At 48.5% G+C, this 14,341-nt stretch overlaps 1 protein-coding gene across 6 annotated transcripts in view; it reads left to right on the forward strand.

The window, feature by feature from the left end:
• Positions 1-14,341, forward strand: part of LOC139766241 (hatching enzyme 1.2-like) — a 100,057-nt gene that overhangs the window by 71,718 nt on the left and 13,998 nt on the right. The window contains exon 1 of one of the 6 annotated variants that reach the window (XM_071694599.1): positions 7,906-8,191. The exons of the other annotated variants lie outside the window; for them this stretch is intronic. The gene's annotated coding sequence lies outside the window, so the exon portion shown is untranslated. Of the gene's footprint in view, positions 1-7,905; positions 8,192-14,341 lie in introns of those variants that run through there. 6 annotated transcript variants of the gene reach the window in all.

Here is a 14,341-nt window from a genome sequence, read left to right on the forward strand (position 1 = left end):
GCACCTCAGGAGCACAACAGATATACAGGAAGATCTCAGGAGCACATCAGGAACATCCCCTCAGGAGCACCTTAGGAACACTTCAGGAGCACATCAGAAACATCCCCTCAGGAACACTTCAGGAGCACATCAGGAACATCCCCTCAGGAGCACTCAGGAACATCCCCTCAGGAGCACCTCAGGAGTACATCAGGAACACCCTCTCAGGAGCACCTCAGGAACACTTCAGGAGCACATTAGGAACATCCTCAGGAACACTTCAGGAGCACATCAAGAACACCTTCTCAGGAGCACCTCAGGGACACCTCAGGAGCACATCAGGAACACCCTCTCAGGAACACTTCAGGAACACCTCAGGAGCACAACAAGAAGACCCTCGTAACACCTCCGTAACATCTCAGGAACACGTTCAGTAAAGGAACGGAGAGGTCAACAGTCTTCAGAAGGAAGGGTTGATGAGAGAAGGACTTTGTGTGGAGGAGTGAGCACTGAGCCCCACCCACAGTGTATCATCTTCAGGGGACATCATACGTCACTGTCACCAGGGTGTGAAGGAGAGAGGACCACGGCAGACGCTGAGAGCACGACATGGCCCTCACGGTATCTTGAAGGATCCAGATGTGTGAACAATACATGGCTCAGAAGGCATGTAGTCCCTCATACTCTGATGTTGTGCATCGTTACCAGATAATTAGGACACTTGACATATCGCACTGTTCGTTGAGAAGAGAGATCGATGCTGAGGTAACAGGGGGAAAAGAGGATTAGTGCTTTTCGGAAGCAGCTGAAGATAAACACAGTCTTTAAGTTACTGAAAAAGAGTCATTAAGGAAAATGGGAGGACACTTGAAAGAGTAAAACCGATTGGAATGAGAAACAGGAACCAACTTTAATGTAAATAGATGAACTGTGTTTTTGCGGTCTGACTCCAGAAGGACTGAGACACACTCATCCACAGGAGGCTGGGGAAAATGGATCTATGAAGATATGTGAAGTGGCTGAGGAGGCTCCCTTAGTGCTCCTCAGGGAGTGAAGCTTTCCTGTGAGAGGGCATTAGTGAGTGAAGCTTTCCTGTGAGAGGGCATTAGGGAGTGAAGCATCCCTGTGAGAGGGCATTAGTGAGTGAAGCTTTCCTGTGAGAGAGCCTTAGTGAGTGAAACATTTCTGTGAGAGAGCCTTAGTGAGTGATTGTGTGTGTGTGTGTGTGTGTGTGTGTGTGTGATTCATTATGCCAGTTGTAGTATAGCATTATTAACCTACGCCATATTCAGGTAACATCCATGGTCTTCCCAACAACGAAAATAACTGACGACTAAAAACACGAAATATGAAGCATGATAAGGACGCCTCACACACACACACACACACACACACACACACACACACACACACACACACACACACACACACACACACACGACCATGGAACAAGAGAGACAATGATCCAAGAACCCACAGCAGATGAACAGTAGTATAACGAGTCTATGGACTTAAATCACGGGTCACATGAGAGCCATTACCGTCTGTCGCCCCGCATCGACCCGCCCTTTCAGAAACCCAGTGGGTGGAGCCTGCCATGGATGGGGGCGGGACACCCGGCCTTCCTGTGTTCTGATTGGCCTCCACAGACGATATCTATCATGACATAAATAATGACCCATCACGAAGATGTATGGTTCGGTTAAAGCTCATCTTGTAAGGTGATTACAATGTGAAGCTTTATGGAAGTACTTGAAGCTTGTGGTGGTGAAGTGATGGTGGGGGAAGTGGAGTGGACAACACCTCCCTGTCCACATCTAGGTCTCACAGACCCGGCCATTGGACAGACCACAACCACTCAAAATATGTTGAGGCTTCGACCATTAAGGATATTTTTTTCACTCCATTCTTCCGTCTCCGCTTTGGTCATGCTCTCTTCAGCTATCTCAACCACACTCTTCTTATTACCACACATCTCTCCTACCATTTTGTTACATACTCGAGCAAACCACCTCTCACCACGCAGTCCTCAGACATTTCATTTCCAACATATCGACTCTTGCTCCTCACATCCTCCTTTCATGGCCCAGGCATCGAATCCATTCAACATCGTTGGTACATTTGTACCTTCAACCATACCGAATTTCGCATTTACACACACACACACACACACACACACACACACACACACACACACACACAAGTTCAAGATTTATGTTTCCTCAGATGTGAAAGTTGACGACTTATCAGGATAAAGTGGTGGACATGACAGGTGGTGAGAGCGTCCCACATCCAGAGGTGGTCAGGGCTGGTGAGGTTATTGTTGTTACCTTATGAGATGATAGAGTCATCCATGACGCAGGGCCCCGCGTCACCCACCACCACCACTCCCTTTTGTTTTCGGGTGACGACACCGGAAAGACGGGACGCCACGAAGGAAGAGCTCCCTCCTCTTCCATACCACGCCAGTAGGACGTGACACACAGGATCAACCTGAACTTAGCCATGGCCACAGGAGAGTTTGATAGGTTCGTAAGGCCAGCACACCCGTCTCATAGATGGCTGGCGGAGGAATGATTACATCCAGAGCAGGTAGTCTTCATAAAGCGAGACGGGACGAGACATTGGCCCGTGTGTCTGCCGGACTTTCATTCACCGGGCCTGTCCTACACCGTGTGATCCTCGCCAGAGGCCTGTAAGACATCGCTGAGGTCCCCGGCTGAGAACCGGAACCTGTGGCCACAGGGAGCAGCAGGGATCACAACACGTTCTCCTGTTATTTGTGAAATCCGTCGGAAGGCTGAGGCCTGGAGATGACGACTTCGAGGAAGACACAGTGATCCTCCAGTTCTGAGATTTAAGGCCGACCCACGTGAAGTCTTCGAGGCTGCTGGGAGTGGCGGTGAGGGACTTGACGCCTACCGCCGGCTACCATTAACCTATGGAAACATTTGGTGCCATTAGCCAGATGACTTACCACAGTGGCCAGCTCACTTGTGATTCTGGCCGCAGGACTCGCCCGGTATGTGGCCTCCAGGATAGCAGAGCAGGAAACGACTGGTGCCAAGGGTCCCGGTCACGACTGTGTCGCGACCGGGTAGAGAGGTCAAATGTATCATGTGTCAGATGAAACACTAGATCCTCTAAATAAATGAAGTCTTTAGTCACCGGTAGAAAGGTGTACCAACCTATTAGTACCGGACGGTGTGAGTGAATGGACTTAGCATCGAGGTAAAGTAGACCACGCCATACATTCCTACGGTGTAGGTCACTTGAGGTAGACGGTGTTGCTGTTCCTAACACTGCCTGACTGTGACAGAGGCGGTCTTCCCTGGCTGCACTCCACACTGAGCCCAGCACAGTTCTTACCTCATTGTAAAACACTTGGCTCTTCGTGATGCCTCAGTGTAACGTAAGTGTGTTAGAATAATGCAGGGAAAGACGTGACCGAGTGTCACACAGTTGGACACACAGATCAGCCATGGTACTAATATTACGATTTCTTTCCAAACTGTTGAAGTAAGATATGTTAAAAGGGTCAGCAAGGCAAACTTGAACTCCACGATGGTTTTGCTCCTTGAGCACGACGGTGCGGCCCTTGAGCACGACGTTACGACCCTTGAGCACGACGATACGGCCCTTGAGCACGACGGTACGACCCTTGAGCATGATGGCGTGGCCTTGGACTTCACTCTTAAGGGACGAGTCAAAGTTCACGCCATCATGACCAAGGGTCGTACTGTCGTGGTCACGGGGTTAAGGCAATGCTCAGTTGACATTCACCATATCTATATCAAGTGGAGATATTCTCCAGGGACATGGGGGATGACGTGGCATGGTGGCAAGCAAAAAAAAAAGAAGCTAAGGTGTCTTTCAACTTTTGTATATACATAACAGACCAACAACGCGGGCTAAAATTTTCAGTGAGTTCCATTTCGATGCACTGAGAAACATAGGCAGTTTATTAATTCTGTGACTTAAAATCCCCAACTTAGGTTCAACACTGTAAACATGTATTTACACCTTCATACAAATTGTAAACACACACACACACACACACACACACACACACACACACCTAGGAAAGACATAAACAGACAGCCAAAGGAACTTCCCGTATATGAGGCTCTTGGTCCTGATAAAGTGTCACCATACGTGGTGTTAAGGTGTGTAGACAGGACTGTCACTCCACTTGTAATATTGTTGATATTGTCGGAAGACATGGGAGTGGAGGAAGGCCAATATAATACTTTTCTTTACGGTAGGAAAACCGGGAAATTGTGTGAACTAGAGACCAGACTCTCTGACGAGTGTGACCGATAAAATGCTGGAAATGATTATCAAAAAGTGAGCGGGTGACTGACTGAAGAGGGAACACTTCCTTAGCAAGAGGCAGCACGGGTTCAGGGGAAGAGGTTACGTGTAACAAATCTTTAATAAGACATCTATGAGTCAGTCAGCTTCGTTCTCCGTTCTAGACTAAAGAGAAGGATGGTTGGTTTGGGTACCTCTGAACCGCCACAAAACAGTTGACACTCCAATACCCAGCACAAAACTGGATGGACAGGCGGGAATATGGGGGAATGTTCCTTCGTTGGATAGGGAATTACCTTAGAGGAAGGAGATTAAAGAGTCACTTCAGAGGAGCCTTCTTGAAATGGGCTGGGGTCACCAGTGGCGTGCCCAAGGGTTCAATCCTGGGCCCAGTGTTTTCCCTGAGCTACAGTACGTAAATGTATCGCCTGAAATATTTGACTCCTACCTGGGTATGTCTGCAGACGACGCCAGGCTTATGAGGGGAAGTAAAGAGGAAAGAGGTTTGCATCACCTTACAAGGGGACCTAAACAAATTCCAAAGTTGGTCTGATTCATAGTTGATGAAATTCAACCCAAGTAAAGGCAAAGTAATGGGGATGAGGCAGAGGTAAGAATGACCTCGATACATGTACGATCTAGCAGTGAATAAGCTGTAGGAATATGTGAGTGAGAGGGACTTCGGTGTAGGCATTAAACCTCTCGTTAGGGCCCTCGCCACAGTTGGAGAACAGTAAAGGAGACAAACACCAGCTGGCAGATATTAGAACAGCATTCGAGTATAAGCACAAGGGAAAATTCAGCAAATTGTTCACATCGTATATAAGGCCACAACCAGAGCACAAAGTACTTTTCAAGTTTGGTGAACGTACTTAAAGAAGCACAAAGAACTGGTATACAAGGTCCAAAGGAGAACGATAAGGATTGTAAGAGAATTAGGACAACTTGATTGTCAATGTGATGTTACAGGCCTTAAATGTGTCCGTCGTGGAAGAAAGAAGAGAAAGGGTGACTTGATCACAAATTTTAAGTTTTTAGAGTCGTTTGATGATTTTAAGAGTGAATAATTCTTCGAATGATGACAAAAAAAAAAATCCAGAGGCAGACGGAATAAGTGAACAGTGATGAAACTGTGCATGTAGGGAGCAGGCAACAGTTTGAAACGTTGTAGGATAATAATGGTCAAAAGATGGAACCCCATGTGTACAGCGCCTCCCTCCATACCTCACAAATTGCTAACTACACACTTACAGAGACACACACGCACCACCAAAAACACACATACGCATACATATAAATATAACACATGACATCGTATATAGAAGTTAATACTAACAAGTTTTTTTCCTCCATGTGGCGCAGTCAACATGAAGCAGTCGCTGGCTCTGTACTCAGCTGTCAGTTATTGTCAACCCCATCACATGTGGCTGTATGATCAGGCAGGACAGAGAGATGAACGAGTCTCTCTTTACGTCGTCCGTTCACATTGCGATGATCCCCCCTGGCTGTAAAGGTACGACCTTAGCCGTATGTGGTCACAACAAGATGACTACAGTCTGAGGCCATGACTCTTGTCCCTCGGGGAAGATGGTGTGGGTTGTGGTGGACTCTGCGACCCTTGGTGGCCCGACAGAGAGGAAGGTGCCCGTAGGTCTGGCCACACGACAAAGGTATAGGGGCGTGGCCGTAAGTAGGTGGGGAAAAAAATTATAAAGTTATGAGATCGAACACAAGTAAACAAAGGACATTTTCCCCGGCTGAGATCCTGTCATCCCGAGATGCCAGACTGAACGAGTGATACTTGTGAAGGAATTTTACTCTGACAATCGGCGTTTCAGTGTATATACGACACTGGCAGCCCCTTCCCTGTGTGCAGGCGGCCGAGAAGAGTCCGCTGCTGTCTCCTGGTGAGGCGGGAGGCAGCAGTGGTCAGCATACGTTGGTGGGAGGCCAGACGCCGACAGATGAGTGAGGTGCGTGTAAGAAGACCTACAGAATCTGCCACTGTTGTGGGAAAGACTCAAGCGGTAGTTGGCAGCAGATGTTGACCCTCTGGATGGGTGTGTGAGCAGTCAGCAGCAGCAGCAGCAGGAGGAGGCCAGGTACGCGTGGACGTTGAGGTGTCGTTCATTCATTTGCGTTCAGGTCTTTGAACGGACCACCGGGTGCTCGCCTGAGTCGACAAGGAAGTCGACACCACCTAGATCGGCGGGGAACAAAATCAATGTCCTGCTTACAGTTTTGCGATCCCCTCTAACGCCCTGAGGTGGACGAGTTCTTGGTACCCACTCAGAACCTCCAGTCACCAGATCCTTCCCTCGCCACTCGTAAACTCCAGCTCCTCAGAACCCTTCCTCTGCCGGCTATCCCAGCCACCATCGTCCCATTAAGATATCACTACTCTTAACACTATCCGCACGAATCCCCACTGTGTATGCTACAGGGACCTTCCCAGTCCTTCCCCGCAGCCATCAGATGTAACAGAATCTCTAGGAAAACTAGCCATGGCGTCTCACCATAACCTTCACCCAACCGAACCCTGCCTCAGCCATCACTGCTTGATCACATTCGTAGGGAACCACTGGTCCTCACTACTTTGTTACCTTGTGGACGTCCACCCTCATGACTCCAACACCGCCCCAGTGAGCACCACTTGCCCTCACCACTCTAGCGCCACCCTACACATCCCTCCAGCTCACCGACTCTGTGACCCATTCCCCTTACGCTCTTGTCTTGACTGACGTCCCGTTCTTCCCTCCAGAGTCTTGCTGTCCTCAGATGCCGTTCCTCACGACTTCTCATTCAAGACTTCACTCCCCCTCTCTCCCTCTCTCTCTCTCTCTCTCTCTCTCTCTCTCTCTCTCTCTCTCTTCAGTCCTGCACAAAAGGTTTCCTCCACAGTAGAATCTTTCCCGTGATCTAAACCTTCCCCGCTGACTCCTACCACAACTGACTCTTTGCACCGATCTCGCCTCCTCCAGGCTCATCCTCACTCACCATGAACCTCGTCTGGTGGCTCTTCTCCAACAAATTGACTTCGTCCACTGTGGCTCCTTCCCCTGCTGACTCTTCCCAGTGCTCTACCCACTTTGCAATTCGCCTTGCCCTTAGCTGTTCGCTCACAGGACTGTAACCTGAACCTGGCCCCTTCCCGTGTGTGGCTCCACGCCAGCTTCGATCCCGTCACACTCTGAAGTCCCCCACTTGTGTGCTGACACCTCACACCTTGATTCTTTACCAGACTACCTTCCCAAGTCTGATTCTGGTCCGATCATGACATTATCTCCCTCGACCCTAACCCCATCCTTCTGGCCTCCTCTACATGAATGGCTTCCCCTTTTAGTATTTCCTCCACTCACATTTATTCATTGACTCCTGACACACGGACTTTCCCGACTGGCTCCGCCCCCTTCGTAACTCCGCCCTCTTCTCGCTCTTCGTCCACTCTGACCCTACCGACCCGACTGTGGCCCCTCCCACTAGTGGTTCCTCATCAACTCTGGCCGCTCTTCACGGCCAGCGTCTCCCTCTCTCTCTTTCTCTCTCTCCCTCATCTCCCAAGCTCCTCCCTCCTGTCCACCGTTCAGTCACCCACACCACACCAGCACACAGTCCACCCACAACCCTCAACCCGACCGGTTTCAATGAAACCTCCCTGTGTTGGGCAACTGTCTCAACGTGGGCCAGACGCGACTGATCTTATCGTGAGCGGCTCCACCCTTTAAAGAGCTGACCGGTTGTCAGGGTGGCGTGTGTGGTGTGTGTGTCTCTCGGTCGGGCGGACAGTGTGGAGAGAATACTGACCAGGAGGTAAAGTGTGAAGAACACAGCTCGTGTGTCCTAGACGGTCAGAAGACACCAGCGTCAACGTTAGTCCTGTCACACTCAAACCAATCACGTAAGACTCGGAACTTTTTTTTTTTTTTCCACTGTCATTGTAGTTACCTTAAGACAAGTACGTAGTAATTAGGTCTCCGAGGGAACTATAATTAACATTTCCGTTTTCGCTTTATCCTTGATATCAAACAATACAAATAGTAGGTTACCATTTGGTATGGAATATTTCCTTCGGCAAGAGTGTTTACCACACAGTCCGCCGGAGTTCGTTGTGTACCCCTCCAGCCTCACGAGGCGCCGGGCGGTAGGTAGTTGGCCAGCCGTACCCCGTCAACTGTACCTTCCTCCTCCTCACTTCTATCTCTACAGCTCCTCAGGAGAGTGCCATGGCTATGGGATCTTCTTCGTACATCTTCTTTTGTATCATTTACGCTCTGAAAACTGTATTTACCGCAAACGAATATGATTAACACTTTTTCAAAGTGCTCATCCTGGGCGAAACTTTATTCAGCGAATATACAAACAAACAAGGATAACTGTGAAATAAACATGTGTACGAGTTAAACTCCCCCGACATTCTATATCAACAACAGGGGCTGCGAGATATCTCATGCTACAACCATTTGAATATGTAAACATTAAGCCACTTGAGACCCGTTTTCTGTACAGGGGTCGCCAGAAGCAACACCAGCAGGTACTGTTCCTCGACGTAAATGGCACAGAAGAGCGACGGTGAGGTGAGCCTTGTGACGTGGGTAAGCAGCAAGCAGAGTGGCACTGGTGCCACGGGTGGCGTGTGGCGGACCAACGATTAACCTCACCAGCAATCTCAATTGCCAGAGTCTAACCCCCGCGACAGCCTGTAAAGTAACACTTCCACGAAGGAGATATGAGAGAAGTCATTTCACTTCTTATTTGTAAAAGGAATCCATCCCCTTGGGTCACAGCTTTTCTGTTTGGATGAGCCATCAATGTTGCATACTAAGGCCGGGTCCACGGGTGACCTTTGGGCGTGGCTGACCCTGGACCCAGACACCCAGGTGGTGGTGTGTGGTGCAGGAACCTATATCCGAATAAAGTCTTTGGTGTGGTGGGTGAGTGACCGGTGTGCTCAGTTAGTGTGCGCCAGCAGGCAGGCAGGCAATGTAACCCGGGACAATTGGTCGTCCATCAATGTGACGAAGTAGCAGCGTCCTCACAGACCCGGCCTTGTCTCACTACCCTGGCTCAAAAGACAGCCAATGGTTGAAGGAGCCCAGGCAAGGGGTCGCACATACCGCATACAAAAGCTTGGTCAATTACCAGCAGCGGTACCCGACACAGCCGCCGGTATGAGACACTCTTGTGCGTTTTCTCGTGTTGCACACACTGAGTGGGAGGGATAGCGGTAGCGGGTCGCAGTGAGCAAGACATCACCTTGTGTGTCGCCCTGGGGCACTTAGGTTGCCAGCAGTGTAGCTGCCTGAACCCATGTGTGTTCCAGAAAGGTGTTCCTTCCATGAGAATTGCTCCCATGGCTCGTATATTCTTAGGTACGTGTCTCCTCTGTAAGATGTGGCCCAGACGACGTCATTATTTTTGGAATAATCTCCATAACTTAGTATTCTCTGATAATAATTCATGGGGACTCCCGTGGTCCACAGAATCTATTTATGCCATAGCCCTTGTATAATTCACGGAAAATGATTCCACCGCGAAAATTGCTGCTTCCAAAAGAGGAATGTACCAGTTTGTCTCTGGATCGATTTGTCTTCTGGCCACTTACGGAGCCTGCATTTTCTGTCAGACTTGCATTCCACACGACCCGCCCCGTCAATCATACATATTCTACGGGACCAGTTCTGTGTGGTTACTTCATCTTCTATGGGTCTTGAGGGTTCTATGTAATTTGTCAAGTCCGTGCAACGAAGGGTCTGTTTCTCCTATGGGACCTGTGCTCTTGAAGAATCTCTGTATACAATCGCTGCTACGTATTTCAAGGGACCTTTGTGTTTCATGTGCCAAGTTTGTTCTGTGGAAATGTTTCTCTAATGTTATACATGTTTCCTGCGATGCGTGGTGGTTCTCTTTTGCGACGTGCGTTTTGAGCGCATGGCTTCAAATTTGCGAGACGTTCGAGTCCGCTGGGAAGTGTACCATAAAACCTGCATATTCTACAAGGAGTTTGTGTTCCAAGAAGTTTGTGTCTTATGCAGGTCGTGTCCTACGTCAGGAGTTTGTGTTCCAAGAAGTTTGTGTCTTATGCAGGTCGTGTCCTACGTCAGATGTATGTAAGACTGAATGTCTGTGTGTATGGGAGCGATGTGTTCCTTGGACCTGTGCGCTGCTGGACCCGCGACACACAGCTCTGGCAGAGTTCAGTGATGCTGTGTGCAGTGTATCCAGTGTACTATGCCATGTTCCATGGGACCTGTGTGTTCCACGGGACCAGTGTGTGCTTTTCATGGGATGCTGTCTTGGGTTCTACAAGACCTGTGTTCCATTGTATCTGTGTGGGTTCTACAAGACCTGTGTTTCATGGGGTCTGTATGCTTTCCTGCAGTAGGGTTTTATATGAAAGGTCGGGTCTTCGGAGCCTATGGTGACCATATCTGTTCGGTGGTGCTGAGGTGTGGCACACAACCGTGTCTGCTCCACACTTCAGGTGCCTGATGCAGTCTCTTCATCTACAGTCATATGCATCATACTGGTTTGCTTTCTCGAAGACCCGTTTGTTCTATGGAGAACGAGTGCTCTTAGAGGCTTCTATAGTCAATTGGACTCCTCATTGCTCGACCGAATTCTTCACCTTTAAGGCTTGGAAAGTACATAAGGCCTTGAATCTGTGTAGTCTATGGTAATTGGGTAACAAGCGTGTCTTTTATGATCTAAGGTGAACCTGAGTTCTGGGAGCTGTCTTGCGTTGTACAAAAGGTGCATGAGCGTCTATCCTTATTCTTCAAGCACTTGGAGTTGTACGACAAACAACTCCCACCCATGTCATAGAAGACACATCTCTGTCGTCCTCAGAACACTGGTAAATAAGAAGAGAAAATTATAGGTATGCACTGCATGCACCGTGTGTGTGTGTGTGTGTGTGTTTGTGTGTGTGTGTGTGTGTGTGTGTGTGTGTGTGTGTGTGTGACTTAACCTAGGTGAGGAACCTGGAAGCATCATTACATAACACTAACTCTTCAGGAACATCTGTCGAAGTCCGGGCACGTAGCAGTGAGGGAGTCCGGGCACGTAGCAGTGTAGGGTTATATAGCGAGGTGATAACATGAGGTGTGGACACCACTGGTGTCGGCCTGGATGGCGTCCCTCCATTTGATAGCTGATCTTCATTTGTTTCTTTCTCCGCCACTTTTCATTGGTTCATTACCTTTTCATAGAGAAATCTCTGGGACGATCTTTTCTCTCAGCTCCGCCGTGGTGTTTATAAACAAACGTCAAGATGTTTATGATAATTATGGATATTCATTTCCTTCACTTCTTGACCACGACAGATTTATCAAAGCCGTCTCATCTATCGCCGATGGAGGACATGAGAGTCTGGTCCGTCATCACGCTTACCTTAGGAAATACTGGAGGATTTGACTGACTCTCGACTTTGATTACCTTTGCGATAGAGAGATAGGGTAACTCAACCGTGGTCTGTGTACTCGCTTAGAGGTCTACCATTATCTTAACTTGTGGAGAACTGGGCCCTTTGGCCTTCACCTGTTTCGGCCTATAATGTCAGGAGAACGGCCTGTTACTTAGTTATGTTAGGGGGAAATTACCGGGACCTCCGTGGAGTAATGGATAGCGTTGCTGACCGTGACGCATATGTTCGAATTCTGGTCTCGGCTGTCGGTCCATAGCCAATCCAGATGTTCATCCTCCCATAGGGGCAGGTCGACAGAATTGAAACATGGCTTATGCTAGGATATATATATATATATATATATATATATATATATATATATATATATATATATATATAATATATATATATATATATATATAGAGATATATAGAGAGAGAGAGAGAGAGAGAGAGAGAGAGTGTTGACAAGATGGCCTTATTAAGGGCTTTTAGTTTCCAGTGCAGTCCCAGCCAACATCAGAAAAAAGAAACACTAAATTCTGATCCTTATCTATCAGCGTGATGGGATAATAAGATGCACGACCGCTTGCCAACCATGACAACGGAGGGATAAGATGACGGGCTGTTATCTAACTCTGGCCAGGCAACAATACAGACACTGGCCCTCATCCATCACCGTCACCCGGGCCAACCATGAGCCACTGACCCACGTCTCTGTGTCTGTACCAAAGTGAACTTATAGGTTTGCTTCTGGTCCAGATATGAACCATATTTTTTTAACACCTGATGACTGTTCTACTGTTACAAGAACACTTGTGATCTAAGATGTGTTATGGGATTCCAGATATGTCATCAGAGGACATCCTCTATGAGGGTCAGTGACATGCGATAGAAACGGGAAACACAAATGCTTTGAGAAGTTTCAGCTGGAGACGCGACGCGAAAACATTTTGGAAAGAAACGGAACGTCGTGTGTGCATAACGTGAGCCACCCAGTGAGAGATTACACTTCATCATACCCAGGCAGCACCGTCGACCAGCGGCAAGTGGATGATGGGTGCTGGCCGGCCGGCCTCCTCACTACAACGGCAGGACATTTAATCCTTCCTGACACCACCATTACCATCTCTACACCCAGGTAAGGTCAGCAGCCCGACCCCTCACCCTCGACCTCCATGCTGCCTCACCCCCCACTCACCACTACACAGGTCACCCCTCCCAGGCTCTCGTCCCCTCCTGAGCGGTCAGTATCCACATGAAGACAGCACCTAACCAGGAGGAACCTCCAGCTAGCCAGTGACACTCCATGTCACTCACTCGGGCCACTTGCGTCCCTTGCAACATCAGGTCACCGGCAGGACCCTGCTACGGTTCCTACAATCGTCTTGGTAATGTTGCTGTATAGCAGCAGTGGATGTAGAACGTAGGTTTGCTGTCAGAACAGAAAATAAGAGAAGAATCCAGGATCAACGTTAGAGTTACCAGACTGCAGGAGGGACGTGCCCCTCGGTGCTGGAAGAACGATAGTAGCAGTAGCTGCCTGCAGCAGGGGATACGGGATGGTCCCCTGCCGGAGGTACGCCAGGGACCGTAGGCAGAGACCCCCAGCCGAACGTCCCTTGCCTAGGCGGGTACACAGCTGAGGCAGAGGTGAGGCTGTAAGGTTGACACTTTGGAAGTGAGAGTCGACCTCGTGGGTGCTGGGAGTGGTGACGGCGCGTGTCCAGTTTACCTTGTGACGGTATGTGTGGTGGGCGTGTATAAGCCTCCCTCCACCTCCTCGACACCACCTCCACACCACACCACCAGTCTCATCCTGACAACATCAAGCAAGAATTTCTATGGTGAAAGATAAAATTCAGTTTAACTTACTGTATAGATAAGTGAAATGTTGCTGTATTTGTAACTGTATACTGGGTATGTATGCACTGCGAGACTAGATATGTAGGTGCGTGAGTTTGTTTAAGTATGTGTTTGTACGTGAACCTGGAGTGGATAATCATATAAGAGTAACTGCAGTATATAACTGTGCGTGTGTGTATGTGTGATTTTATATGTATGACGAGGAGTGTTAGACTTGTGTTGTTCCGTCTCTTAACCTTATATATATGTAACCTATCTTCACTCATATGTATTTATATACGCATACACTGAAACACATCCCTACCTAAGTCATGTGTCCTATTGTCGAACATGGCAAGGGGAGGATGAACACCTGGGTTATGTGTAGGCCGACTGATACGACAAGGATTCGAACGAATGTGGGTCTGTGGTTACTCATGGTCATTCACGCCAACCACTTCACCGCGGAGCCCCGTGTGTGTGTGTGTGTGTGTGTATGCTCAACCTACCAGTAAACCTGTCCGTTACTAATTAAACTGCACCGTAGCAAGTGTTACATCTGTCCTCTGCTCTGTCCGCTGTCGTTGACTTCCCAATATGTCTGGGGGCAAAGTTTTTTTTTTTTTTTACCCCACAAATTCAATAATTAAAGCGAACACCTTCACAGTCATGATCAAGGATCTGCCCAGTCGTCCTCTCGCGCCCTTGACAATATCTTTTGCAAAGTTCGATGTGAATAATAGTGTTGTGGGATGCAAAATAAACCAGTTTGCTGCTGTGCATAAGATGTTGAGGGTCAGTG

The sequence above is a fragment of the Panulirus ornatus genome, chromosome 57 (assembly GCF_036320965.1).
Source record: "Panulirus ornatus isolate Po-2019 chromosome 57, ASM3632096v1, whole genome shotgun sequence".
NCBI lineage: Eukaryota > Metazoa > Arthropoda > Malacostraca > Decapoda > Palinuridae > Panulirus > Panulirus ornatus.